At 34.9% G+C, this 27,927-nt stretch overlaps 1 protein-coding gene across 3 annotated transcripts in view; it reads left to right on the top strand.

Moving 5' to 3' along the window:
* CCDC102B (coiled-coil domain containing 102B) overlaps window positions 1–27,927 on the top strand; it is a 353,588-nt gene that overhangs the window by 65,330 nt on the left and 260,331 nt on the right. For 2 of the 3 annotated variants that reach the window (XM_033175317.1, XM_033175335.1), the window contains exon 1: window positions 11,411–11,538. The exons of the other annotated variant lie outside the window; for it this stretch is intronic. The gene's annotated coding sequence lies outside the window, so the exon portion shown is untranslated. Of the gene's footprint in view, window positions 1–11,410; window positions 11,539–27,927 lie in introns of those variants that run through there. 3 annotated transcript variants of the gene reach the window in all.

Below are 27,927 nucleotides of genomic sequence, written 5' to 3' on the forward strand. Positions count from 1 at the left end.
TTTTAGCTATCCCAGTGGAAATAAGGTAGTAGCTCCTTGTTGCTTTGAAATGACTGATGATGCTGAGGTTTCCAATAGGTGGATTCTGACAGTTTTAACAAGTTTTTCTGTGTTTCTGGGCCCCAGAGTTCCCTACTCTACCATTTTGGCTGATGTTACTTGGATCAGAAACATTTTGCATTCACCAGGAAGGCAGTCTTGTCACAAGTCTGTGTTAACTCTCCTATCCTTCTGTCATAATACAGTCTGAGGATAACGAAATTAGTGTCAGAACAATGACATAGTTATAATCACACCAGATAAGCCAAAAGTGAGTAGAAAATTGGAGGGCTTACTAAGACACATGCTCTACAAACTCTGCTGGAAAAAACACTGTCATATCTGTTAAAGTTTTAGGGATACATGATAACACATTTCGATTAGTTCATCTTGCAACTAATAAGCATAGATAAGTATAAGTTATCTGTTTTTTGTATGTATCATCTGTAGTAACTGGCTAACAACATCATGAAAAGTACAAAACAAAATGCCTACATTACTTAGCTGATTATGGAGACTACGAGTGGTAGTCTTCTTTGTGCATATTTATATTTTCTGATTTATTGAAAAGAAACATCTATGACTTATGTAATATATATTAATTTTAAACAGGAACACATTTAAGTTCTCAGAAAATTAATAAGAGAAGAATGAGTGGGTGGACAGAAAGAAATTTGGATATAGAATTTTTTGGCTGAATTCAAGATTCTTTATCTGTAAAACAATAATTTTATTACATTATTTTCCAAAGTGCTCCTTAGAGTCTGGGGATTCCATGGATGACCTCCAATGGCCATTGTTGGAGGAAATTAGATGTGAAGAGAGTTTCCAAGTGGGCAGGTATCCAGGCTGTCCTCCAAGAATTAATGGGAGAAGTTTCACTTTTGACATCCATGACTTCTGTGTAATATATTGTTTAACTCTTGAACAAAAGGTCTCCATTACCTTAAAAACACTTGAAAGACAATGTGATATATAATTTCTTAGGTTAATTTTCACAGTATGCTATCAAAATATTAAAATATAATTATTATTTTGTTATTTTAAAAATTGTCTAGAGCTTATCTGGGCTTGGCTTGTATAATGATTTGTGGAATAAATAGAAGACAGAAAGATTGGGTTATGAGTATTTAAAATTTTTTTTTTATAATAACATGTATTGCTGAGCCTTGATAGATTAAAGTAAGGAAATGTATAAATTTCAATTTTTAAGATCTAAGAGCTATAACTAGAATAACAGTCACTGAGGTATTTTTGAGGATTTCTAGAATTAGGCAAAGAATATAAATACTGAAGCTACTTTTATTACAGCTATCTTGTGTAAACAATTTCTATCATTTAACCAGAAAGTGAAATTTTCTGATTTCAATGAATAAGAATGTAATTTCTCTTTGAAGAAGCAATAGCAGTTTTATTCTTTTACTATCCTATCAAATACATGATCATCATTGAATTTTCTTGGAAAGATGGTAAATAATGTTTATAGGTCCAAATTTTCATTTTTGTACTTCTAGGATTTGGATTAAATTATATATATTTTTTCAGCTTATCACCCAGAAGTTTATATTTTTCCTGATGTGGTGCGTTTTAGAGTTCATGAGGAAAATCAACATATACACCTCTTTGTCCTTGTTGTGTAGGAATATAATGAAATAAAATCACCATATATATGTGTATATATATGTAATGATTGATTCCTTTTCTTCTTCTCTCTCAGAGGTTTTTGAAGTCAATACAAGTTATGTCTGTGTATAGGAAAGTATGCCATGGAAATATTAGTGCTTTATTTAGTTAGCTAATGGCACTGCATATTTCTTTTACATCTGAATGAATATTTTTGCATGGCCTCTGCTTTGACATCAGAGTTTTCATATTCTCAGTTTTTTTTGTTTTGTTTTGTTTTTTATCTGGATCAGTTCAGAGACACTGTCTTCACTCTCTAAATTCCAGTAGTTGGAAATACGAGATTTGACTTAATCAGCATTGATTAACCAAAACTAAATGAAATCTTGAGGGAAATTTGCTTGAAAGTGTTTAGAATGAAAATAGTATTCATTTTTCATGTTTGTGGTGTTGTGCTAATCATGTTTCATAATATAGTAAAAATATTCAACATTATTTCTAAAAGACAAAGACCATATTTTAATCACAGGATTGATTAATTAGCACCAAATAAAAACAAAAATTTAACCATATGTGAGGCCATTCTTTTTTAGTGTGATTGAACGTATGCCATTATTATTATTATTGTTACTATTGTGATTATACCTGCCATTCACATTTAATGAGTGCTTACTGTCTGCCAGGCTGGAGGTTCTCTTTTGCAGATTCACAATCATCTTTTCAACAATGTACTGGCCTCATTTTGCAGGTGAGATAACTGGTAGCCAGTGAAGGTTGGTGCGATTGGTTAGTTTATTTATCCAGCACACCTGGCCTGGGAAGGCTTCTGTTTTCAGTCAGGTTTCCCATTGTGATATGTGAGTGGAGAGCAGGTAATCAGGTTCTAGATGTCCATATCTAAAAGTAAGGACATCTTATTTTTGAGTAGATTCCTTAAGTATGTTTCACTAGGAGTGGACTGTCCGTTTCCTTTATTTTTCAGTGTTTGTTGTAGTCTTGAAGTTTTCTAAAACTTTGTGATGTGTCTCTCCCTGTCCCTTGTGCTCATGCTAGGAAGCCTCCTCAGAGAGATCATCTACTTCATTTAAATGTCGCTTCTTCCAGCATTAGACTGTGCCATCCAAGCAGCTGCTGTGTGTGTGAGCAGAGAGAAAACGTCGAGTCCTGTGGTCAGGCAGGCAATGCACTGATAATCCTAATGGTTTATACCTCATTGGTTTGGGCTTACGCTGCACTTAGATTTTCTGCCAGATACTTTTGACTTACATTGTTGACAGCCTTCTCTTTCAGATATTGGGTGATGTCATTTTCTGTGCTTAGATGTCCCTGTCATCAGTTCCCATATATTTCTGATGTTTAGAAATTCCCAAAAATGTCTTGTCTGATTTACCTCAGAAGATGTAATTTTATTACATTGTTTTCCAAAGTGCTCCTTAGAGTCTGGGGATTCCTAAGGAATTCCAGAAGACGTAAATCACTCTTTCTTGATTTCACCATTGTTAGAGGTTTATTTTTAAAACAAGAACAATACTTTTATATCATGGGAAATAGGAGAGAAAACATATGACACGGAGCCTATTATATTAAACTAAAATCTGCTGATAACATTTATGAGTGCTTTTGAGTATATTGACTCAGGTTTAACAGTTGGTACTCAAAACTAAACTCCGTGTTTTACTCTTTCTAAAAAGGAAATTGTATAACAATTCTAATGGTGCTTTTTTCAATCATGACATTTTTCTGTTTTATTTGTATGAATTTTTTAAATCCTTAAGCTTCATTGGCTTACCTCACATATGCTCTTAAGTATTCAATATTTGTTAAGAGCCGTTGTATTAGTACATTCTTACATTGCTGTAAAGAAATGCCTGGGACTGGGTAATTCATAAAGAAAAGAGGTTAATTGGCTCATAGTTCTGCAGGCTGTACAGGAAACATGGCAGCTTCTGTTTTGTGGGGCAAGTGGGTGGTTGGGGGGTGCTCAGAAAAGCTTCCAGTCGTGGCAGAAGGCAAAGGGTGAGTGAGGTGTCTCACATGGTGGGATCAGGAGGAAGAGAGGAAGGGAGGTGACACACGCATTAAACAACCAGATCTCACGAGAATTCTCATCATGAGAACAGCACCAAGGGGATGGTTGTAAACCATTCATGAAGGATCCACCCCCATGATCCAATCACCTCCCACCAAACCCCACCTCCAACATTGGGGATTACAATTCGACATGAGATTTGGATGGGGACACAGATCCAAACCGCATCAGCCATCAAACCTGATTAAATGTCATGACTAATTAAATGCAATACTTTATAAATCATACCTTATAATTATAGTAAATGCAATGTTGTTTTTATTAAAGAACATGTTTTACCACTCAATCATTATTTATATAGATCCTTGTAATATAAGAAAAATAATTTTCTATATATAAAAATTTTTACTTTCCAAAATCTCCTTCAGTAAAATATATGGTCTAACATAAGCAACATGTTAGGATCAAGAACAAACCTAGATCTTTTAGGACTTGGTTCAGATTGTCTTTAAAGCCATAGATTATGCTATAAGCATTACTGTTTTGGTAACTTTTATTGTGTTTTGTTTATAGCTGCAATTTATGACCAAAAATGACAGTCTCTCGTGATACAGGGAAATGACATTTTTTGAATTTCACAGAGTGTAGGTAATGTGTGTACTAAGAAATCAAAAGGAGAGATTAGCAAAAAAAAAAAACTTTCAAGAGAGTAAAATAAAACTCATACTATGTAGAGAATTAATCTATATGTCTTAGCAAGTGGTAGTTCAATATTGCTGCCAAGAATATTTATTAACATTATTCAGAACAATTATGCATTGAGGACGATTAGTTCTGTCTTGAAAGAGATTATTTAGCAAGGGCTGCCCAAATAGTTCGAGTTTACAGATTCAGAAATGAGGTATGTTTTCTTAATCAATGTTGTAAAATCAATGTTTTTGTTAAATTGTAGACACTCTTTCCTTAGTGAGGTCAAGTTGAATTGCAATTTAATATAGTTTCTTGATCAGTAAAAGCACTTTTCATCAGTATAGTGGATGTTGAGTTCTTTTGAGATAAAAAGCAGTGCTTAGCCTTATTGATTTAGATGTATTAAGGTGAAGTATTTGTTCTTTCTGTGTATGTGGTAATCCTGGAGTAGAAGTCATTCAGAAAAATTAATTATAAGACTGTAAGACTGCTTCCTGCAAACAAAAATGGGTTTTGTAACAATTTTTTTTGTTTTTATTCCTTATGTGTTTGATATCCTAATGTAGACTACATAAATGACGTTTGAAATGTGTAAGTAGACTGTGTGTGTGTGTGTGTGTATGTGTGAGAGAGATTTAAAGCACCTAATATTTTAGTAAGATAAACTTTCAAAATTATCTAGTCTAATTTCCTAACTATATATATATTTTTCTCATATATATTCATATATATATATATATGTATGAAAAATAAAAATGAGACTTGGAATGATGGAGTCACTCTGCCTAAGACCACACAGCTGACAGCTGGAGAGTAGCAGAGCTAAATTGTAGCCTCATCTTTTCACTACTCCATCACCATAAACAATGTATCTCAACTGATAGAGATTTTGCCTCTCAGGGGACATTTGGCAATGTCTGGTAACATTTTTGGTTTGCACAACTGGATGTGCTACTGATAACTAGTAGGTGGGGGTTGGAGATACTGCTGAACACCCTACACTGCACAGGACAGCCTCACATAACAAAGCATTATCTGGTCCAAAGGTCAACAGTGCTGAGTTGGAGAAATCATTCCAAGAAGCTGAGTACATCCTACTATTACTAACCAAGGAAAGAACAGTTAACCATTTACTGCTGCTATGAGCTCAATTAAAACCTAATGACTGTATTTTTAAACCTAATTTTATCAACTATATCTGATGATTTAAAAAGCAAAAATTTATTTCTAGGCCACCTTTTAATAATTAGATATTCCCAAGGAAATTTCCTAAAATATTCAGCCTTACAAAGATAACTTCACAGTTTTTATTAGAAGCTTAAGTAATGTGTCTGTTTTGGTCACAGCCTAAGTAGTGGGTGGCAAAACAAGACCACAACCATGAAGCTACCGGGTTGAGAGGTAGCAACATAAGTTACACCATCAGACTGGGACATGTCTGAATTTACTTAATGTTCACATTTACAATATAAAAATTTGATTTTAGATTATTTTGTGGATGTTATAGTTAGGTCAACATAACTACTTTTAAAAACAACTATTGCTAATTATAGCTTTAATCCATTCCTTTAATTCATTCAGGTGTTTGTTAGGTACTCTTTTAGCACTTTATATCCATTATTTCTTAACTGTTAGAATCTTTCCACAGGTTACATCTGTTTTGCAAATACATGAACCAAGGTTTAGAGATGTAACTCTTTGAGAACACACAACCGATGCTTTAACTCAGGTCTGTCTGACATCAAGATCTCTTCTTTTTTCTGCATGTTAGATATTGTAGATTAGATTTATTTTTCTTAAATTGTTTTCTTAACTTTCCCTTTAGTTGACAAAATATAAACATAGTTTTGTGTTATAGCTTAGACATCTTCATAAAAGTGCATATTCTTTTTATAAAGAAAATTTAGACATCGAGAGACAATTATTCCTATTTTTAAAATAGCAGGAGGGAAGAAATATTATTTTCTATATTGATGCAATATGATTCACTTATTGTCATTTGGACTTATGTGACTGATGTATCTGGGCACGCACAGGTTAGTTTAATAAGAGCTGCTGGCTACCCAGCTGGTCTCTCCTGATTAATGAAGAGTGTATTTGGAACATCACAGCTGCACTCTGTGAGTTCATGAATGCACGGCTGTAATCTGTGATTTCAAATCACCTAGTACATTTCAATCAAAACCAAAATTGGCTTCCTTACAAAAAATTTTCAGTTGCTAACATTGTAACATGTTGTTTTGGAGTAATTTTGCAAATATTGTTAAGTCAGTAAAATTGTAGCAGTTAAGATTTTTAAACTACAGCTGAATTCAAATAGTTACTAAGGTCCATAGGAAATTATTTGTCTGACTTCATTGGTATTTCTATTTTTAAAAAAAGTTTGTCAATATATGTATCTAATGTTAGTACTATTAATTATTTCAATTTATAAAAGTAGAATAAAAAACAATGTTAGAAGAATTTTAAAATCACTATATACTTATTCAATATTTTGATGGTATATCTTTCTAATTTACTTTCTCTATAACATGTCCAATTCTGAGACATTGTTTTTATTTTCTTCAGTGCATTTGTAGAACATCCATCCATCCATCCATCCATCCATTCATTTATCCATTTACTGTTTCATTAAATGATAAGGCTAAGATATGTCTTAGCTCTGCTACCAACCAGCTGTCAGCTTTGTGGTCTTATTCATTAATTTACTTGCTTTGTTTTTTGCAAAATATTAAAATATAAATACAATATTATCTCCTTAAGAAATTCATAGCTTTTTGAGAAAATAGACAGGTAAATAAATCCACCAGTATAGCTTTGGCTATAGCGTTAACTTTTTCTATGGGAATCAGGAACTATCCCACAGAGATGGTGAGAGATAGATGTAACATTCAGTAAAGGTTGCTGTAGGAGTTTCCAATTTCATGATTTCTTCTGGACCTCCCAATTAGGTGATAAGAATCTAGAGTAAATCAGTTTTGATTAATATTTATTCTCCATTGTGTCTCCAGCTAGATACTATTACAATTTTCCATTGGTCTCTAACTCCCAATCTAATAAATAATGACATAGGAGAAACCTGATGACAGTGGTTTCACCAGATTAAGTTCTCTTTTCCTCCCATCATTGAAATCTCTCATGAGGTTGATTAAAGCTCAGAGTTTTTCTTCTGTTCTTAATGTGTAGCTTGCATCTGAATCATGACTTCAGGAGCTTATTATCATTTAAGAACAGCTTCCCCGTCTCCAGCCTCCTTGTCTTGTTCAAGGAATGTAAAAGGAGAAAGAAGTCAACAGACTGGCATTAGAAATACAAAACTTTTCTAAACCCATTAGGTTTCCACTTATGTTTCATTGGCAAAACTGCGCCACACAGCCAAGTATATTTGTATGGGAGGCTTGTTAACACAGGCTTCAAAAAAATTGACAACATTGTTGCTCCAAACAAAAATAAACAAATGTTTTGTAGGGAGGAAGGGGAGAAAGGATACTCAGTAGGTAAATATCAGAACCCACAGGATGAATCTAATATATAGAATGAAACTGGAATCCACTAAAAAAAAAAAATAGCCTTCATTGATGTGTGCTCAGTACCTCAAGACATTACGAACTTGCCAACAAATTTTGGAAACCTCATGGCTGAATTTTTCTCATCTCTTTTTCATATGCCCCCAAGTGATTGTTATATGATATGGAGTGTTAGGATAATGGAGGTGTGTGTGCACAGAGGTATTATAACCATGGTGTCAATGTACCCTTTGAAACTAGGATGGAGACCATAGGTAATTTTGTTTTCTATTCTCAGAGGTCCCATGCTATCAATCAACAAATAATTTATGAGCCAGACTTGTCAATAAGGATGAAGTAGGACACCTTCTCCACTTTCTGACCCCAATGGATATGGCCTGTGTAGGGCAAAAAGAGCCTTCACATGAGAAAGCTGCAAGTAAGAGTGCTCTCCATATATAGTCAAGTTTTGCCTGTCAGTAATTTGTAAACTTGCCAGTAAAAAAAAAAAAAAAAAAATTGTTGTGGTAGGACAAAAACAAATGCAAAGCTATAGAAGGACATAAAGTGAAGAGAGAGGTTTCAGGTTTTAATGTAAAGATGAGTTATTAAATTTGAATGGTGAAGAAGAATAAGAACTTAGGAATAGCAAAGAAGTTTCTAGATTGAGAGACTTGATGGGTGGCAGTGTTTTTATTTAAGATTGAGATTACAAGGTACAGTAGAGTATTTGGAAGAAATATAAGAGGTTGGAGGATTGCAGATTATTGAAAGATTTGAATGGCTCCTAGTGAATATTTCATTAGACTTTGGAAATACAGATCTGAAGCTTTAGAAACTATTAAGGAAAGACCATATACATTTCAGAATTATATGTCTATTAGTTTACTAGGGCTGCTGTAACAAATATCACACGTTTGTCACTTAAAACAATTGATCTCATAGTTCTGAAGGACAGAAGTCCAAAATCAAAGTGTCAACCAGCAATACTCTTTCTGAAAGCACTAGGGGAGAACGCTTTTTTGACTCTCCTAATTCTGGTGATTGTTGGCAATCCTTGGTTTGTAGACATATCATTCCAATCGCTGTCTCTGTCTCTCCCATAGCATTCTCCCCTGTGTGTTTTGTCTACATTTCCCTCTTTTTATGAAGATACCAGTCCTTGGATTATGGTTTCCCTTCACTCAGTATGGCCTCAGTGTAACTTGATTACATTTTCAAAGACCGTATTTCCAAATAATCATCTTCATAGGTACAGGGAGTTAGGATTTCAACATATCTTCTTAGAGGACACAATTCAACTCACCAAACATGTGTGGCAAAAGAAGCCTCAAAAACAGAAGTGCTCACCTAGACAGAAATGTGAAATAAGAATAGGACCAGTGATGGCTTCTTGAAGATGTTCCACCATTGAAAGGAGAGAAAAGTAATTAGAGAGGAGATAAAAATATGACATGGTCATAAAGGTGAAAAAATAATCCAAGAAAGTTGTGTTTTAGAAACCAAGAAAAGCCAATGTATTACGAAAAAGGGAGTTGACAAAAAGATTAAAAATCCTTCAGGGACTTCAAGTGCATAAGTACCGGAAATAGACTACTGTATCTTTTTAAAGATGGAGCAGAAGACTGGGAGAAGAGAGACAATTTAAGAGACAGAGAGACACTGCAGTGATCTAGAAAGATCATGATGGTTGTCTGAACCAATAGTAGTGGCAGTGAGAAAAGAAGACTGGACAAATTATTGAAGTACAATGAAAAGGAACTAGTAGAAGGAGTCAAGGGTGACTTCCAGGATTTTTCTTTGGGAAACTGTAAAACTGGGTTGACAGTTATATAGATAACATAGCAGGTCCATCGAGGGATGATGATTTCAGTTTAGACAAGCTGATGCCGTATCTGTGTCATTTTCTGGGTGAGGGGAATAGTGGGCTGACAAGTATAAGTACTGAAAATTCAGACAGTCATTGGGTCTAAAAGTAGATATTTGGGAGCCATCCAAAAAGAAAGATGGTAATTGAAACTATGAGGATGGGTGGCATTATCCGGAGACAGAATATACACGTTTTTATGTAAATTTATCTAAGAACATACGTGACACACACCAAAGGATGGATGGAGGATGAGGCATCATCAAAGAGGGCGAGGAGAGCCAGCAAAAGAGGTCAAGAGGAAAACCAGGAGAGTGTTGTGCCAAGATAAGAGATGTCTTCATGTGGGCAGGGTTGTGAACAGTATGAAAGGCTGTGTAGATGTCAACTAGAAGAAGGATTGAGGTGAATTGGAAAAATTAAAAATAAATAGAATATTTATGTGCATGCATGCATGTGTGTGTGTGTATTGTCACTTTGATGAATTAAAATCAGATGGATGCAAGACTAAATAAAATTCTTGGCTGGAGAATGTTCAGTCATTTGGCCATGATGGAAAGAATGGTACCTGAAAGTGAAAATGACTGAATTGAAAGTAAAGTTCATTGGCATACATGAAAATGACTAAGGAATGTATGGTATTTAACATCTCGTGGGGAAAATCCAGACAAGAGGGAATGTTCAAAGATAGAGGAGCGAGAATCATGATTAAGTTTAGCTCAAATGGGTCAGTTGGCTTTATACAGGAAGATGGCCACCTTTTCCATTGCATCAGAAAGTAAGTGGGAAAAGAATATTAAGTAGAGATAGATGATAACACCAGAATAAGCCTACAAATTAGGGAAGGGTGAAAAATAAAACAATTCAAAGACATTATTGCCTACATTTCCAATGTTGTTTTTGTGCTACTTATAAGGAGCAAGTCAATCCTGTTACCTTTTGACTTTTTCTTCTTTACTTTGAACATTTTTTGCAGCTAGTTTCAACCACAGAAGCTCTCTTTTATGCGGTCTTTGACCTCCCCCCACAACCCCCATCAGAACACTTCCTGACAGCTGAGTCATGTCACTGGAAAGTTACTTCATATTCTTTTTCCCCAGGGAAGGGGGAAAAAGCCAGGGAGCTTTCACTGGGCACCCCAGGGACTACAGCTCACATTCCTGCCAATGTGACCGTGATCAAGGGTTTTGATATACAGTTCTTGTTTCATGATTTGTATACTCAGATCTTTTATTAAATATGATTTCTTTTGCTTTTGTGCAATCTAATGCAAATCAGATTGGATGAATATTTTATATTGTTCTTGTAATCTGCAGTATAATTTCCTTTTAAATATTTTGCAGATAGGTACTTTCTAGGCTTTTTTTTTTTTTGCTTTGCTATTTTAGTTTTTTCTATTATTATTACAAGTTATACTGTTGTAATTAAACAATAAGTACACTTGGGGATGAAGGCGTGGGTGTCTTTTTCTTTTTCATCCACAGTACAGGTTTCAAATGCTTGTATGGAAAGCTTTGGATAACCATACTTAGGGAACATTAAAAATGATTTTATTTTGGTTGGCTCAATGGTGATCCAAAGAGGGGGTTGTGGTAGTGGTTTCAATAAAATTTCACAACCAATGGGAATCTTTTTTGAGTTTGTGTGGAGTGCCCTTAATGCTGGAAATAATCCTGTTGGCTAGGACTCCAGAACTGTACAGATGAGAAAAGGATGCAGGAAATTCTGTTGTTTACACATGTGGCTGCAACTGAGACGCCGGAGCAGCCCAGCAAACCCAGAGGGTAAGAGTGTTTAATAACCTTGTGGTTTTCTATTTAATTTTTATATTTTCCTGCTGAGGCAGAGCATGTGTTGTTCTCGGAGCAAAGACAGTTGCTTACAAGATGCAGAGCAAAACTACTGTAGAGCTGGGAAGCAGAAGGATTTGGAGTTTCTTTTTAAAGTGATTTCTTCCTTTCCCCTTTCATTTTTCCACTGTGGGTGTTATTATCCTGACAATTTGTCATACATTTCCTGTCTTTAAAAAATAACTGTATACTAAGCCAAACTCAGGTAAGAATTTCAACTCTACATTTAGATAGTAATAGTGTATGTTGATATTAAAATTTTGTTTCGTAGTTCCAAATGAATGTGAATTAGTCATTGTGTTTGAAGGAATCTATATTCTTACAGTAAAAAAGTAAAATTGTTATGGAAACCCTTCTATCTATGCCTCATGTACCTTGAGTTCTTTTCATTTGTTGAGTCTTCATGCTAAATTATTGTATTCATTAATGGAAAGTATATTTCAAACTTAGCATGAATATTGATTTCTTTACATGTTACCTGTATAATGTGGAGGAGATAGGGATACAGAATAAACTAATAAAATCCTGTGCATAATAAAAATGATGTTTAGCTATATAAAAATAAATTAGAAAACTGAAAAAAATCTCTGGAAACCATCGAGAAGCATTTGCTTATGTTTTCTGCAAAGAGAAATTATCAGTTGAATGTCAAGTGGGTACATTTGTTAAATATAAGAAAGATTCTTTAAAAATATAATTAGAAACATGTCAGTAACATAGGCACCTAAATACATAAAATATTTATTGATATTCTTATTTACATCAATACCAGTTTTTCTGTTTTCTAAAATAATGTGAATGTGTTTTTGCTATCATTTTTGTGGGAAATTGTGTTATTACAACTTTTGAGTAAATATTCTCTTGTTAGTAAAATATGTTATTGACAATAAATATTTCTATATATCCAGTAAATATTCTTGAATTCTATTTCATATTTTAATGAAAACAATAAATTAGAAAGAAATATTTATAAGTTAGTGACACAGTATGTAGGTTTGTGTGACATATTTGAGTATATTCAGAAAAATGCTGTATGTGAATTGCTTTATTTTCCAAAATCTCATATGTTCTTATGAAATCATAGATCATTTCATTGTCTCTCTTTTGCATCCTTCATATGTTATCATTGGACTCAATAATTGCTTGATCACTGGGACATAGTTTTTGGGCCTCACTATGGGCGTGGCTTCAAAATAATTTATGAATGTTTTATCTAATTATTAGAGCCACAAAACTATGGCTGTAATTCTTAAAATACAAAAAATGATCTCAGGTCATCATATCTCTTATGCTGATATTACAAGACCAATTGAATTCTGCCATAATGCCAAAATATTCAGAAATTCCCTTTTTAGCAGGTATATCAGTCCTAAAGAGATGCCAGAGCCTTTAAAGAGAAGTTCAACTTCTTGAACTGAGTGTAAAATACTACTAGAACTTGGATAGGTGCTGAAAGCAAGAGGAATACTCTGCTTTGAACAAGTAATTGGCAAAAAGGGTTTTGAACACAAATTAGCACATAGCGCAAAAGAACGGTGAGTAATTCATTGATTGGAGCAGAAAAAATATACCTTTGTGAGTAGCAGACGTTGTACTCAATACATAGAGCAGAAAAAATTTATAGAGCATCTTAACATTTCACACAGAAAAATTTGATCTTTACATATCATACAAAGGGTCCAATTGCAAGTTTCTGAAAAGAGATGGAGTTTCTGTGCCTCTTTTCATCATCATTACCATCACCATCATCATTTTGCCAATACATAATAGCATTTGCTGCATGCAAGATGATTTACATACGTATCCACAATTTTTATAACAATGCAATAAAATGAACAATATTTTACACATTATTTTCATTTTGCACATGAAGGAACCTGATGTTCAGAAATGTTCAATGATTTGCTGAAAGCCACAGATAAAGATAGTGAGGGAACCAGAATTTCAAATGTCTTTCTGGCTCCAGCGCTATTTCCACTATGTTGTACTGGTATTCTAGGAATGTGAATCTAACAGAAGTCAAGCAGAATGGTTTGAAGTGGACATTGGGATTATAGGGTGCAGGGAGGAGGCAGTGAGACAACAGTCCAAAGATCCATTCCAATATTCTATAAATCCAGACGAATCACCATTCTGTCAGTTGGGCCATGCTTTTCCTTTGGGAATTGAGAGAAGAGAGACTGACACTGCAAATAAGGGGTAATTTTTACATTTAAATTAGCTACTCTCATATTCAACACTTATGCTTTTCTATCTCCTACATTTTCTTAAATCTACTTAGAGAAGATATCTTTTGCATTCTCAGAGAAAATGTCATCACTGATTTGCATTGAATACTACCTATTCACAAATGAGACGTGTGAGGTGGCCAGGAATGACACTGGGGATGCACTGACTTTCCTCTGTTTCTTTTTGATATGTGATATCAACAAACACGCAGCGACCAAATAGTCTTAAAACTATGGAATGACCAAATTCTTATCAAGTAAAGGCATTGTATAAGTTTCATTTCAATGGGTGAAAAGCATATATAAAATTCACATTGTAATAGATAGTGTAAAATACAGTATATTCAAAGTAAAAAAGAATATAACTTATTTATTAACATGTTTTTCTTCATATATCCAAACCTTAAACACATTGCTTTACTTCTTCTCAGAGTAGAATTAGTGTCTGGAATAACATTCATTTTCTTCTTCTTTTTTCAATGAAATTAAAATTATAGCTTATTTCATAACAATGAGTAATTTTTGTTCAATGTATATATGATGGAAACTATGCTATCATTTTATAAACATGCTATCTACTAGTTTAGAAGCATACTATCATTAAGGAGCCTTTACTGAAGGAGCATCTTTTTGCCATACATGAAAACAAATGAGAATAGTTGAAATGCAAAGATTTGGTCCCTGACCTTGACATTTTATTTTTGTACAGGTCTAGGTTGCATTCTAAGAATATATTATATAGAAGGCATTTTGTGTAACTAGTACTCCATCCTCAGTGCCCTAATTGTAGATGTTCAACGGAGATTGAATGTGAGCCTGAGACCTTGATTGTAAAAAGGAAAACTAGATATTGTATTGGAAGTTGTGCTGAAGGCCATTTAATTGTAGTCATAGCTTTGCAAAGGATTGTTAACATTATTATATACTTAAATATTATCTGAGTTGATTTATATTTACTGGTATTTCCTAAAAGAATTGCTGTTGTGTGTAGTAAAGGCATAAAAATATTTGATGTCAAAATTTTGATAGAAGGATTTTTTTGCTAGCTAAAGAAAAAGGTGTCCTTAATATTGAGATAAAAACATATGCTCACTGCAGAATTTATAAATGTATCTTATCACAGTGTCTGTTTCAAATTTGTAGAATTAAAGCTTCCAAAAATAAAAGTGGGATTTTTAGTCACTGACTTGGGAGCATATGTTTCTAAGCTGCAGTAAACATTTGGAAATATAACACAGGTAAAGAGGCAACAGTTCCATGAAGAAAAACCTGTAGCAACTTTAGACTCATTTTCATTTGTAAATACTTTTGAGTGTTTCATACAACCTTTCCTTTCCTCCCTTAGTGAATTTAGGATTGTGAACGCATTGGGTAAAATATTACATTTATGACATCTGCAAAAGATCAAATAGTCTTATTAGTCAGCCTATATTCATGACTTTTCTATCTTCTTTTGGCATAAAGGGTTTTGAACAAGGGTTTCTTCTCTGGATGAGAAGAAAATGTATTTCACAATAAAGCATGAAAATTATAAGATGTTCAGTGGGATTATAACATTTGGTAGCACAGGAAAAAAGAGAAAGATGTGGAAGTGCCATAATCCATTGGTGTTTCATATAATTCTAGAAGGTTCTGTTTATAACCTCTTCTTAATTTGGAGCTAGAATAATCCCAGGGATTTTCTGAGGGTTCAGGTGAGCTTCGCTCTATCTTTGTTTTGAAATCACTTTACAGGTATTGTCAATGGTAGGAATGAGTTGGGTCAAAGCAACTACTTAGAGTCCCTGCCGTCCTATTTGTGATACTGCCCAGGTTTTTTCAATCTTTTTGTAATAACGAAACTTAAGTTATGGAATTTATGATTGCATGGATTAAAAACATGGATGTTGCAATTATGCCGTGCTGCAAATGGCCTCTAAATGTGTTAATGCCGTATGAATTTACATGCTGGCTTTTACGTTTTGGGTATGGGACTAAATACATTTGACGTGATAATGCAGATTAATGGGAGAAATTCCAGTATTCATGGATTAGAACTAGGAGGGCTATTTCAGATGCAGGCTTCTCACAGAAGGTCGGGGCCTAAGCATAGATACTGAATGCAAAACTCTGCTCCTGGACCTCACCTGGTCCATTCATTGTCTATGGTTGGCCGTCATTGTTTACTCTGTGGCTATAAGTTTCTTCCGTATTACTGAGCAGGGTGTTTATCTGAATTAATATAAATGACACACTCGAGAAGCATAGATCTTTATCCAAAATGATATCAGAAGTAGAAATAGTGCAGAAGACAAACTCCACCTCCCATCTGCTGATTCCTTTGAAACCCCTTGGTTCTCTTATCTCTGAAAGGGATACATGGCTTTGTTCTCCCAAATATCCTATCCACTTTCCACACTGGTTCAAAAGTATTTCTGGCCAAATAAGCGTAAATCTTCATCTTTTGTGGATACAGATAATCATCATAGGCGTATTTGTGTATTATTTAAGTACTTGGGAGAATAAAGTTGCTGACAGCAATTAAAGTGGTGTGATTGGGGTTAACCTCACTTAAAACTCTTTCGTTATTAATTTTAAAAGCCTATAAGCATTTAATATCCAAAAGCCACCTTCTTTAGAGAAGACTGACTTATTTAGTGGAACTTGTAATGCTTGCCTTTTGGAAGAAAAGGAATAGTTCTAAGTCACTCTGTTTTAGATTTATCCATTTAGTAATAAATGTCTACCATGTCTCAGATACTGTTCTAGCAATGGAAGTAGAGATGTGAATAAAAGTAAAACCGCTTTCTTTTCATTAAGCATATAGTCTAGCTGGTAAAGCAATAGAATCCATACATACTATATAAATATATATTAAATCATGATAATTACTGTGAAGAAAAAAAAGAAAATTCAGGCTAAAAGGGAATAGAACATGCATACGCTCTTGAAATGGCCAGGGAATGTCCCTTCTGTTAGGGTGGAGGATGTAAGATACCTAACCACGAGGAATCTTGGCAGAAGAGAGGTATAGGCAAAGGAAATCACATGTGCTAAAGTCTTAAGTCAGAAGAATGTTTATCCCTTCAAGGAATGGCCAGATGGCCAGCAGCTGCTGGGAATGAGCAAGGCAAGGAGGCACAGGCAGAGGCATCTTGGGGAGGAAGTAAATCCAGCTTAAGCTTCAAGATATTAGGGTGGTGCAAAAGTAATTGTGGTTTTTGCCATTACTTTCAGTGTTTCCATGTTCACCAACCTAATATTATTTTACTTTTAAAAGGCATCTTCATACCCCAACTGTAGGAGCCTCAGGTCGGGAAATCATGGATCCCGATGAAGAGTTCAGAGTGGTTTATGTTTAGACCATGAGAACATCATAAACTACAACTACTTTATTCTGAGTTTGATGGGAAGCCATTTGAATGCTGGGATCCTAGCAATATTGTAACATAAGTTGAGTGTTTAAAGCATCACTCAGCTGTAGACTGGAGTAGGGAAAAGGTAGAAGTGGGGAGGCCAGATACAATACAATAGTCCAGGCAAGAAACAAGGTGGTTTGAAAGAGTTATTAGAGATGGAGTTTTTGAAATTCTGCATAGGCTGTATTTCATATTTCCTGCCAGAACTGACGGAGTTTCCAAGAGTGATGTGCAGTGTGAAAAGATAAAGGAATCAAGGATAACTCCTAAGTTTGGTCTGTAAACCTAGAAGAGTGAAATGTGCATTTATTGGCACAGGAAACACTGTGGAGGAGCAGGTGTAGATGAGAGGGGAGTTCACGTGTTTGTTTTTAAACATGTGAAATCTGAGATGCTGATTAGATATCCTTAGAGATGTTAAGTGGGCAGCTGGACACATGAGCCCAGAGATAAAGGAACATCTCAGACCAGAGATATAGATGGTAGGAAATTTCAGAAAATTAAAGAATTTGAAGGCAAAGGCTTGGATGCCTTCACCCAGAGCAATTGCCCCAGCCTGAAGTCTCAGTGTTGGAGCACTTCCAGTTAGAGGTGTGAAGCTAAGACAGAATGTGGGGCAGCTACCAGGGAGTAGAAGGAGAACCACGACAGAAGATGAATTTTAATAATATTTTTGATTTAATCCAATCTTTCAAAAATATCACTTCAAAATGTAATTAATATGAAGTTATTAATGAGATAGTTTACATTTTACGTTTCATGCTGTGTTTAATTAATACTCACCAAACATCACAATTCAGGCAACCTTCATCTCAAGTGTTCGCTAACTACGTCTGATAGGTGACTACCATTTAAGACAGCACAGGTTTAACACTCCAGAATGTAAACGGTTCAAAAATATCTTCATAGCAACCACAGAATATATTTCATATTGATATTTATCTCCTTGTTGAAAGGGGGAACACACGTGAGTTTGAACGTCCTTATCAAGGAAGAGAATTTACCTCACGTTTTCTGAAACAGTGTTCTCTGGCTTCTACCATAGCTCTCATGTTATCATATTTACATACTTACGTTATTTTGATACTGAGAAGTATGTAAAAGACAGTGGCCTCTAGAAACAACTGAGACCAACATATTCTCTGCTTGCTATAATTTAAGAAAATTTACTAATTTAAGAAAATTTAATAGGTGTGAAAATCAGGCAATGATAAAAATGATAAAACTCAATTTAGGAGTCCACACAATTCTTAGTACTTTTTCTCTTTGTTTTGTAAATTAAATGCAATGTATAGATCTGGGAAATCATGAGACATTTAAGAAAAACAAGTGGCCGGGCGCGGTGGCTCAAGCCTGTAATCCCAGCACTTTGGGAGGCCGAGACGGGCGGATCACGAGGTCAGGAGATCGAGACCATCCTGGCTAACACGGTGAAACCCCGTCTCTACTAAAAATAAAAAAAAAAAAAAACTAGCTGGGCGAGGTGGCGGGCGCCTGTAGTCCCAGCTACTCGGGAGGCTGAGGCAGGAGAATGGCGTAAACCCGGGAGGCGGAGCTTGCAGTGAGCTGAGATCCGGCCACTGTACTCCAGTCCGGGAGACAGAGCGAGACTCCGCCTCAAAAAAAAAAAAAAAAAAAAAAAAAAAAAAAAAAAAAAAAAAAAAAAAAAAAAAAAGAAAAACAAGTAAAAGATAGAGGTCTTGAGGAAGATTCAAGATATGACATTACAGGAATTACTTGGGAAAGAATTGAAGAAAGTATTTACATGATTGGGAGGCAAAATAAAAGCAAGCAAGCTTTCAGAAATCTAAGAGTTTAATCTGGTCTTCAACTCTTTGCAGCTTTCCTTGCACATGGCATCCATTTTCTATTTTAGGGACAGAAAGACAGATCTTTTGAGAAATATAAACACTGAGCATTCACTTCCTGTTACTTTGACATTTTTAATTCAATTCCTTTACTTGTCTTTACTAAGACAAACAACTATGCCAAAATGAAAGGAAACAAATGAAAACAGATCCCAGATCAATCAGCAGTTGTGTTAAGGATTCTGCTTTCTAGTTAAATTGTTTTTTTCTTTATTGCTACCTTCTCCTGTGTCAAAGGATGAAAACCAGAAATATCAACACTTAAAAAAAAGATGATTGCAGAGTTGGGGGCCTCTATGTCTGAATAAATTACTAATTTATTTTTGTTAACATGGAGAAAGTATGAACAGGGATGAACGTTTCACTAGGATTTAAGCAACTAATCTTCAAATCAAAAGCTGACTTTTTTTTTTTAAGATTCCATGTCTTTTCCTTCTCAAGATTACAAACTTATCTATAAGTTTTATATTATAGATGTAACTTTCCCAGTGAAATCAACATTTTGGATCTCACTATTATAAGAAGTAGCTTACATATTGTACAACCATTCTATCTTGTTTTTCAAGTAACATATCTAAAATTGGATTACTTGTTTCATATTATATTAAGATAGAAAGATTAGAACAAAACATGTGATGGATATTATTTTTATCTTAGAAGAGTTCATATAAATATAATGATTCTTTAAATAAGATTAGAGTGGCCAGGACAAAGAATCCAGCATTTTGTCAAATATTACTGGCTGCTGTTCCTAAAATTTTTGGTGATACACATGCATGTATTAATATTTCTTTTTGTTGCATAATAAAATAACATTTGGTTTTTGAATCATTCCATTGTTATTTCATTGCTTTTACTACACGTTTTTATTTCAGTTTTCCTGAAGATTATGAAGCTCTTTGGCTATAGAAAATGATTGGTTTAATGCCTTCATAGTACGATATACTAAAAAATTGTTTTATTTACATACAAAATGCATTTTACATGATTTTATTTTTAAAAATTTATGTCATAAGAAGTATATATTCTGAAATTTATGCTGTTTCTATTCGGAGGTAAGTAGCCTTGTGATTTCAAAATAGATGAATTATGTGTTTTAAGAAAACACATAATTATGAAACTTGAGAAGTTTCATGTTCACTAATAATTTTATTTTCTCAACATCCTCTGCAATTACATTAATAAAAGCATATCATTCAAGGACTAAATCCAGCCTGCAGTAATTTGGAGCATTCATAAACGTAATTGAGCTTCTACAATATTGTGCTTTGAACATGTTGCCAAGGGTGGGTGAAAGCAGCTGGCTTTCCTGTCTCAAATATTTTGAGAAATGTTAGAAAGTAAAGTTTACTCTCAGCCAAGAAGTCCCTCATTTTCCATAAAGGAAGAAGAATTGACCATATAAATATTTCTATTTAGGAGATAGTTCAGGAATTTTAGAGAAACTCTAAAAACACAGTTTAAGTTTGTGTTATAGTTTGTGTTATAGATTATGGAATTCTATTTTTTTCCAGCTTTTGATGTACATGAAAACCTATTGAAAATTACAGTGTTCAAAGCAATTTGTTTTTAATAATTTAACGCTATTTTTGTTCTATTAAAAATGTTAACATCTAAATAACTTGTAACAAACGAAACTTTGAAAACTTTTAATTTAAATAGCTACATACTTTTTAAAATAAATACATACTCATTTCCATGAGTCAGATTTTACACATAGTCAAAAGTAAGCTCCATGAGAGTGGACTTTTACATTTGTTGATTCACTGTATGTCTTCAATGCCTAGAATTTCATGGCTGGAACATAGTAGAAATGAATTCAAGATTCAAAAACTAAGAAATGTTTATTCTTATTCAGCTTTGACAACTTTCAGGAGCGAGTAGATATCATTATGTGCATGGTGAATGCTTATAGTGAAATGGTCATTAAAATACATTTGCTTTACCTGCATTTGCTCATTTGTTTGTCGCTTGTTTTGCTTTTGTTTCACATGAGTTACTGAAATGTTTTTAAACCTCAAAATTGGGCCGGGCGCGGTGGCTCAAGCCTGTAATCCCAGCACTTTGGGAGGCCGAGGCGGGAGGATCACGAGGTCAGGAGATCGAGACCATCCTGGCTAACACGGTGAAACCCCGTTTCTACTAAAAAATACAAAAAACTAGCCGGGCGAGGTGGCGGGCGCCTGTAGTCCCAGCTACTCGGGAGGCTGAGGCAGGAGAATGGCGGGAACCCGGAAGGCGGAGCTTGCAGTGAGCTGAGATCCGGCCACTGCACTCCAGCCCGGGCGACAGAGCGAGACTCCGTCTCAAAAAAAAAAAAAAAAAAACCTCAAAATTGGATAACAATCGAAGCAAAGACAAATGAAAATAAGTATACTTTAAAAATCTTAACATTGTTTTACCACTTCTTGTTTTTCATTATGCATAATTTAATTTGCATAAAGATTTTTTAGTCAAACTTATATTTAGAGATAGATTTGAAAGTGTTAATCTTTAGATAGAGTGCATATGTACAACAGAAGCTGTTTTAAAAAATACAACAAACAAAATCTAATAACATCAAAAAATTTGGAAAGAGGTAGTAAGCAACTGTCTTACACAAATTCAGTTTTCAGATAGGTTTTAGTCTTGTCTTTTTTTTTAACCAATCAAGTTATTTGTAAATCTCACTGAAAAACTTCATAGAATGGACAATCATTTGCATATACACACTCAGCAGGTGGTAAGCCCTGTTCAGACATAGCAGATATCACACATGTGATTTATACCTGATTAAAATGGAAATACAACAATGAATCAACGTATTAGTTTACAATATCATTAGAAAAATATTCAGGAAAAATTTTCTCCCTATCTGCCTTAATCCAGGAAATCATATCTCTGCTATTAGCATATCTTATTCTCCATCACTTTTGAATGATTCCTGAATGCTGGTGACTCTTGGGTAATTGTAAACTTAATACTTTTTTTCCAGACAGGTTGGGTTCTCTAGGATCGTGATTTTTAGAGAATCTGTTTTGAAAAATTTTCTTTTCTTTTCTTTTTTCTTTCTTTTTTTATTATACTTTAAGTTCTGGGATACATGTGCAGAACGTGCAGGTTTGTTACCTAGGTATACACGTGCCATGGTGGTTTGCTGTACCCATCAACCCATCATCTACATTAGGTATTTCTCCTAATGCTATACCTCCCCTTGTCCCCCACCACCCAACCGGCCCCAGTGTGTGATGTTCCCCTCCTTATGTCCATGTGTTCTCATTGTTCAACTCCCATTTATGAGTGAGAACATGTGGTGTTTGGTTTTCTGTTCCTGTGTTAGTTTGCTGAGAATGATGGTTTCCAACTTCATCCTTGTCACTGTAAAGGATATGAACTCAGTCTTTTTTATGGTCACATAGTATTCCATGGTGTATATCTGCCACATTTTCTTTATCTAGTCTATCATTCATGGGCATTTGGGTTGGTTCTAAGTCTTTGCTATTGTGAATAGTGCTAGAGTAAGCATACATGTGCATGTGTCTTTATAATAGAATGATTTATAATCCTTTGGGTATATACACAGTAATGAGATTGCTGGGTCAAATGGTATTTCTGGTTCTACATCCTTGAGGTATAAAACAATACAGAGCCTTCATGGAAACTTTGAAAGAAAAAGTTTCTTTTCTATGTTGACAAAAACATAAGAGGTTGGGCGCAGTGGGTCACACCTGTAATCTCAGCACTTTGTGAGGCGGGCAGATCACCTGGGGTCAGGGGTTTGAGACCAGCTTGGCCAACATGGCGAAACCCCATCTCTACAAAAAATACAAAAATTGGCTGGGTGTGGTGGCATGCACTTGTAATTCCAGCTACTTGGGAGGCTGAGGCAGGATAATCACTTGAACCCGGGAGGCAGAGGTTGCAGTGAGCCAAGTTTTTGTCACTGCACTCCAGCCTGGGCAACAAGAGCGAAAAACAAACAAACAAAAAACATAAGAAAGCAAACAATTTAGGCAGGGAGAAGGGTCTTTAAGAAAGAGGGAGATAGAACAAGATAGACAAAGTGATGAAGAGATTGAAAGGAAGACGGCTTTCTGGAAGGGGAGCATAGTGAGATAGCAGTATTGACAGGTGAGGATCCTGAGGTTGTGTGAAGCCCAGAGGACTGCAGGCTGACTCTCAGAGGTAGGGAGAAAAACTGAACCTGGAAGGTAATGTCCAAAGCCAGAAGAGACAAATATTGGGCTGAGGTAGGATTTAATATGCTGAGAATGTTCACTTAAAGGGGAAAATAGCTCAGTCACTGAATGTGGTACCTTTTAAATTATCCATCTGGAAAAATAGTATAAGATTCTCCTACCACTGCTGATTGAAATAAAACTGTGTAAGAACAAATATACTCGCGGTGTTAGAGTTTTATCATTACAAATCAGTGCCTAATCTTTTCTTGTCAAACATTCTATTGTTAAAATAAAAAGCTTGCTAAAGCTACACATCATGGTTGGGTTTACAGAAAACAAAAAGAGATTTTCATATTTCCCTTAAGAGGATTAACCATTTTGACAGAAAATATATTTGAATAATTTTATTTAAAAATAGATTCAAAATTCACATTATGTTAAAGCATCCAATAGCTTTCATTCTATTTTATAAAATGTGATAAAATGTTAAGATGTATTTTGTGATGAAACTTAATTCTCAACTAAAGACTCTATTTCAGAAGAAATTTTCCTTTTAATTCCTGAACCGTGGTAATCATTTAGAAATTGTGGCTATATATGATTACTGGATTATGGTCATTATAAAGCAATAGAAAACAACTTTCATATAATAGTTCACTTTAAGTAATAGAAAGGCATTTTAAAGAACAAAATAGCAAATTTGAATAGCACCTCTATAGTTTAGCGTGACTAAATACCTTTGTAGCAGAAGGTGTGTCTTTCAGATGTTGAATATTAATTGGACAGGTTTGGGATATATTTGAATATATCAAGAGGAAGCAAAATACAAAGAGGCAGGGAAAGAAATCGTGACCGTAGTGAGTATTCAAGCATTTCCTATGTTAAAAATGTGAAGGTAGGCCGGGCGCGGTGGCTCAAGCCTGTAATCCCAGCACTTTGGGAGGCTGAGGCGGTGGATCACGAGGTCAGGAGATCGAGACCCTCCTGGCTAACACGGTGAAACCCGTCTCTACTAAAAATACAAAAAACTAGCCGGGCGAGGTGGTGGGCGCCTGTAGTCCCAGCTACTCGGAGGCTGAGGCGGGAGAATGGCAGGAACCCAGGAGGCGGAGCTTGCAGTGAGCTGAGATCCGCCACTGCACTCCAGCCTGGGCGACACAGCGAAACTCCGTCTCAAAAAAAAAAAAAAAAAATGTGAAGGTACATATTTTGGTTGAGGCTGGTGCTTCTACTTTGTGTGTGTGGAAGAAATATTCCTTCTGAAGAATTAACATGCAGAAATTGAGTACTGACATCCTAGGGAAGTTGAATAACTTTGGTAATCCAAGGCAAAAAGCCCAGCTAGCCTGCGAAGGGGGATATCCAGGTGTCCAGCCAGAAAAAAACTGGAGATGGAGAGAAGATGAGAGGAGAGAAGGGAAGGTGAGGTCAGAAAAGAGGAGGTCAGGGAAGAAAAGGGGAAGGGAGGTGATATGCTTTGGCTCTGTGTCCCCACCCAAATCGCATATCGAATTGTAATCCCCATATGTTGGAGGAGTGGTCTGGTGGGAGATGATTGAATCATGGGAATGGACCTCCCCCTTGCTGTTTGTGTGATAGAGTATTGAGTTCTCAAGAGATCTGGTTGTTTGATAAATCTATGGCATTTCCCACTTCTCTCTCTCTCTCTTTCTCTCTCTCTGTCTCTCCTGCTTCCCCATAGTAAGATGGGTTTACATTCCCTTTGCCTTCTGCCATGATTGTATGCCTCCTGAGGCCTCCTCAGTCATGTGGAAATGTGACTCAATTAAACCTATTTTTTTCATAAATTACCCAGTCTCAGGCAGTTCTTTATAGCAGCATGAGAACCAACTAATACAGGAGGCCAGAGAGATGAGAGGATAGGATGATAGCAGAGAGGAGAGAAGGGTAGAGGAAAGGATGGGAGGCAAGAGATGCAGGGGTTAGAGGATGAAGAGCAAGGGAAGGGGAGGCCAGGAAGGAGGAGGGGAAAGGAGGCCACAGGAAGGAATAGAAGGGGAGAAGAGGGGAGAGGAGGCCAGCAGAGAGGAGGAGAAGGGAGGCCAGGAGAGTGGGGCCCAGGGGAGGGGATACCAGGAGGTAAGACTTGGTTATCTGTGAAAAGGACTTTGAACCTAATCCTGAGAATTAATGGAAGAGCAATTGGGTATATTTCAGCAAAGATGAAATCAAATTAAAATATAATTATATATATATATGTGTGTGTGTGTGTGTGTGTATATATCTCTTTAATTTTTGAGTGTAGAACACTTTTGAAAGGGATAGCAGTTGGATATCTTTTTCAGTAATCTAAGAAGGATGTGATAGTATTTGGACTAAAGTGGATGAGACAGAGAGGCATGAATGTAAATAAAAATTTTTGTAAGTTAAAATGAGCAAGACTTTATAATTGACTGGATATAGAAGACGATGAAGAATGGTTAGTAAGGGAAGCCTAAATCTTTGGCTTACACAAACTGAAAGGATAGTGGTGACTTTTATTAGTAGGAAAAAATGAGAAAAATGGAATTACTTTTCTACAGAGTGAGAAGTATAAAAGGCTTTATCTAAACTCCTTAAAGCAGGAAAGTTTATGCTTTGCTTTTAGAAAACAGAATGAGTATTTTCTTTACTCCAATTTCTAGGAAAAGGAGGAAAACATTTTTTCAATCTGTTTTTTTTTTTTTTTTACATGGAGGAATTTTCTAGCTGTGCAAATTATTGTTTTGCAATTAATCACTTTTTTTCTAGGCTTTTCTCTTAATTACAGGCTTTGAGCACTATTAGCCAGAAATATTTATTCAATTTAGAGCATCTCTTTCAATAAATCAGCCACTGAAATAGAAATAAACTGGTTTCATCAAGAAATAATATGAATAGATTTGGGTAATTAATACTTCTTCCTTCAGAGAAACGTTATTATAGGACTTTGGACCAGAAATGTAGGTTAGTTTTTCATTCAATGGTCAGTGATATTCAGACATTAACTAAAATCTATCATGTATAATCATATTATTTTCAAAGGAAAATTAATGATTAAAATATAGCAATTTTCTCTATTTAAACATTTCTTTTGATTTATTAAACATTTCTAAAGACAGAGCAATAAATGATAAGGTGAATATCATATTACAGAAACTATATACTTGATGTTTAGAAATAATATCAATAAGAATACCTGGGTTTTAAAAAATGTGTATGATCCCAGAAGTGTTTTAAGAGCAAATAATAGTAATGAGCATGTTTCCCAAAATATTTCATTTGCAATGAAAACAAGTTGAAAAGAAAAAAAAAATCTCTAGTATGTTTATATTTAAAGGCCAAACACAAACTGTACTAAGGAAAATTAATACTCCAGAAATATTAGAATACATTTCTTCTTCTGTTACACACGTATATCATTGCTAAAGTTTTTGATCCACAAGTATTTGCCAGTAAAAATTATTTTCAACAGAATATTAACAAACAGAATGCAGATTGTCTTGCCTTGTAACATAAGGAGTTCTTTACTATTCTATGTTAAAGGAGGATATTTTATATATTTCATGTAAATTTATGTAATCATATAACAATAAATAAGCTTTTTATTTGCTAGTTCTGAGATTTTAAGTCATTAAAAACTAAATTTTCTTTGAGAACAGTTCTAAAATATTACAAGTAACTGATCACTTTCAAATCATTCTTCTCTTACTTTTTCCTTCATTTCTTTGATTTACACACATACAAACACGGAGACACCAAATATATTTTCATCTCCAACAAATCTGTGTATTCAAATGGATGGGATAAGATCACTTGTTATGGCCCAATGGACATATATAAACTGCATGTATATGCATTGGGGCAATTGTAAACTGCATTTTAATTGAATTATATAATTAGTTCTCTCTAGATTCATTAGTTGAATGTCTTCCATGTCCTAGTCACTGTGAAGACAAGGATAAATAAGATATAAGTTCTTTGCTAAGAAGCTTATAGACTGGTATGGAAACACATATATTAAAATTATTATTCAATGCCATAGTTACAGAATGAAGTGATTAACCAGAGCATGGGAACACAGATGAAAATGGAACAAACTGACCAGGAAATATGGTATAGATTCATCATTTCTCTCATACTAGTCACCCTTCACCTCCATTTACATACACACACCCACACACACACACTGAACTCTAGTTTGGTTTTCGAGTAGTTTTGCACTAACTTCTTTTTTTCATCTTTTTATAGATATAAGATATATGTATTTTTTAAAAAATCTGGATCGTGCAGTTCATGTACTGTAACTGTAAGCTAAGAGTTGACGGCAGGGCTAGGGCTCTGTAAAATGTGCATTCCATTTGAAGAGGAACCAAAGAAAAATCAGTCTGAGTTGTTTATTTCAATGTATCAATTCATTTTTCCCATAGCTTTAGATAATTTAGGAAAAGGATTGTTCACACTCCCGTATCTCATTCTTCATTTCATCTTTAAGTGTTTTGCTTTCCAAATTTTATTAATCCTACGCCTGATTTCATTGTAGCAGATTTTTTATTGTCCAAAGGAGAAGTAGAAAATGGAATAAATTGTTCAAAGATTGATTCTTGGCCGGGCGCGGTGGCTCAAGCCTGTAATCCCAGCACTTTGGGAGGCCGAGACGGGCGGATCACGAGGTCAGGAACTCGAGACC

The sequence above is a fragment of the Trachypithecus francoisi genome, unplaced genomic scaffold (assembly GCF_009764315.1).
Source record: "Trachypithecus francoisi isolate TF-2019V2 unplaced genomic scaffold, Tfra_2.0 Contig01474, whole genome shotgun sequence".
Taxonomy (NCBI): Eukaryota; Metazoa; Chordata; class Mammalia; order Primates; family Cercopithecidae; genus Trachypithecus; species Trachypithecus francoisi.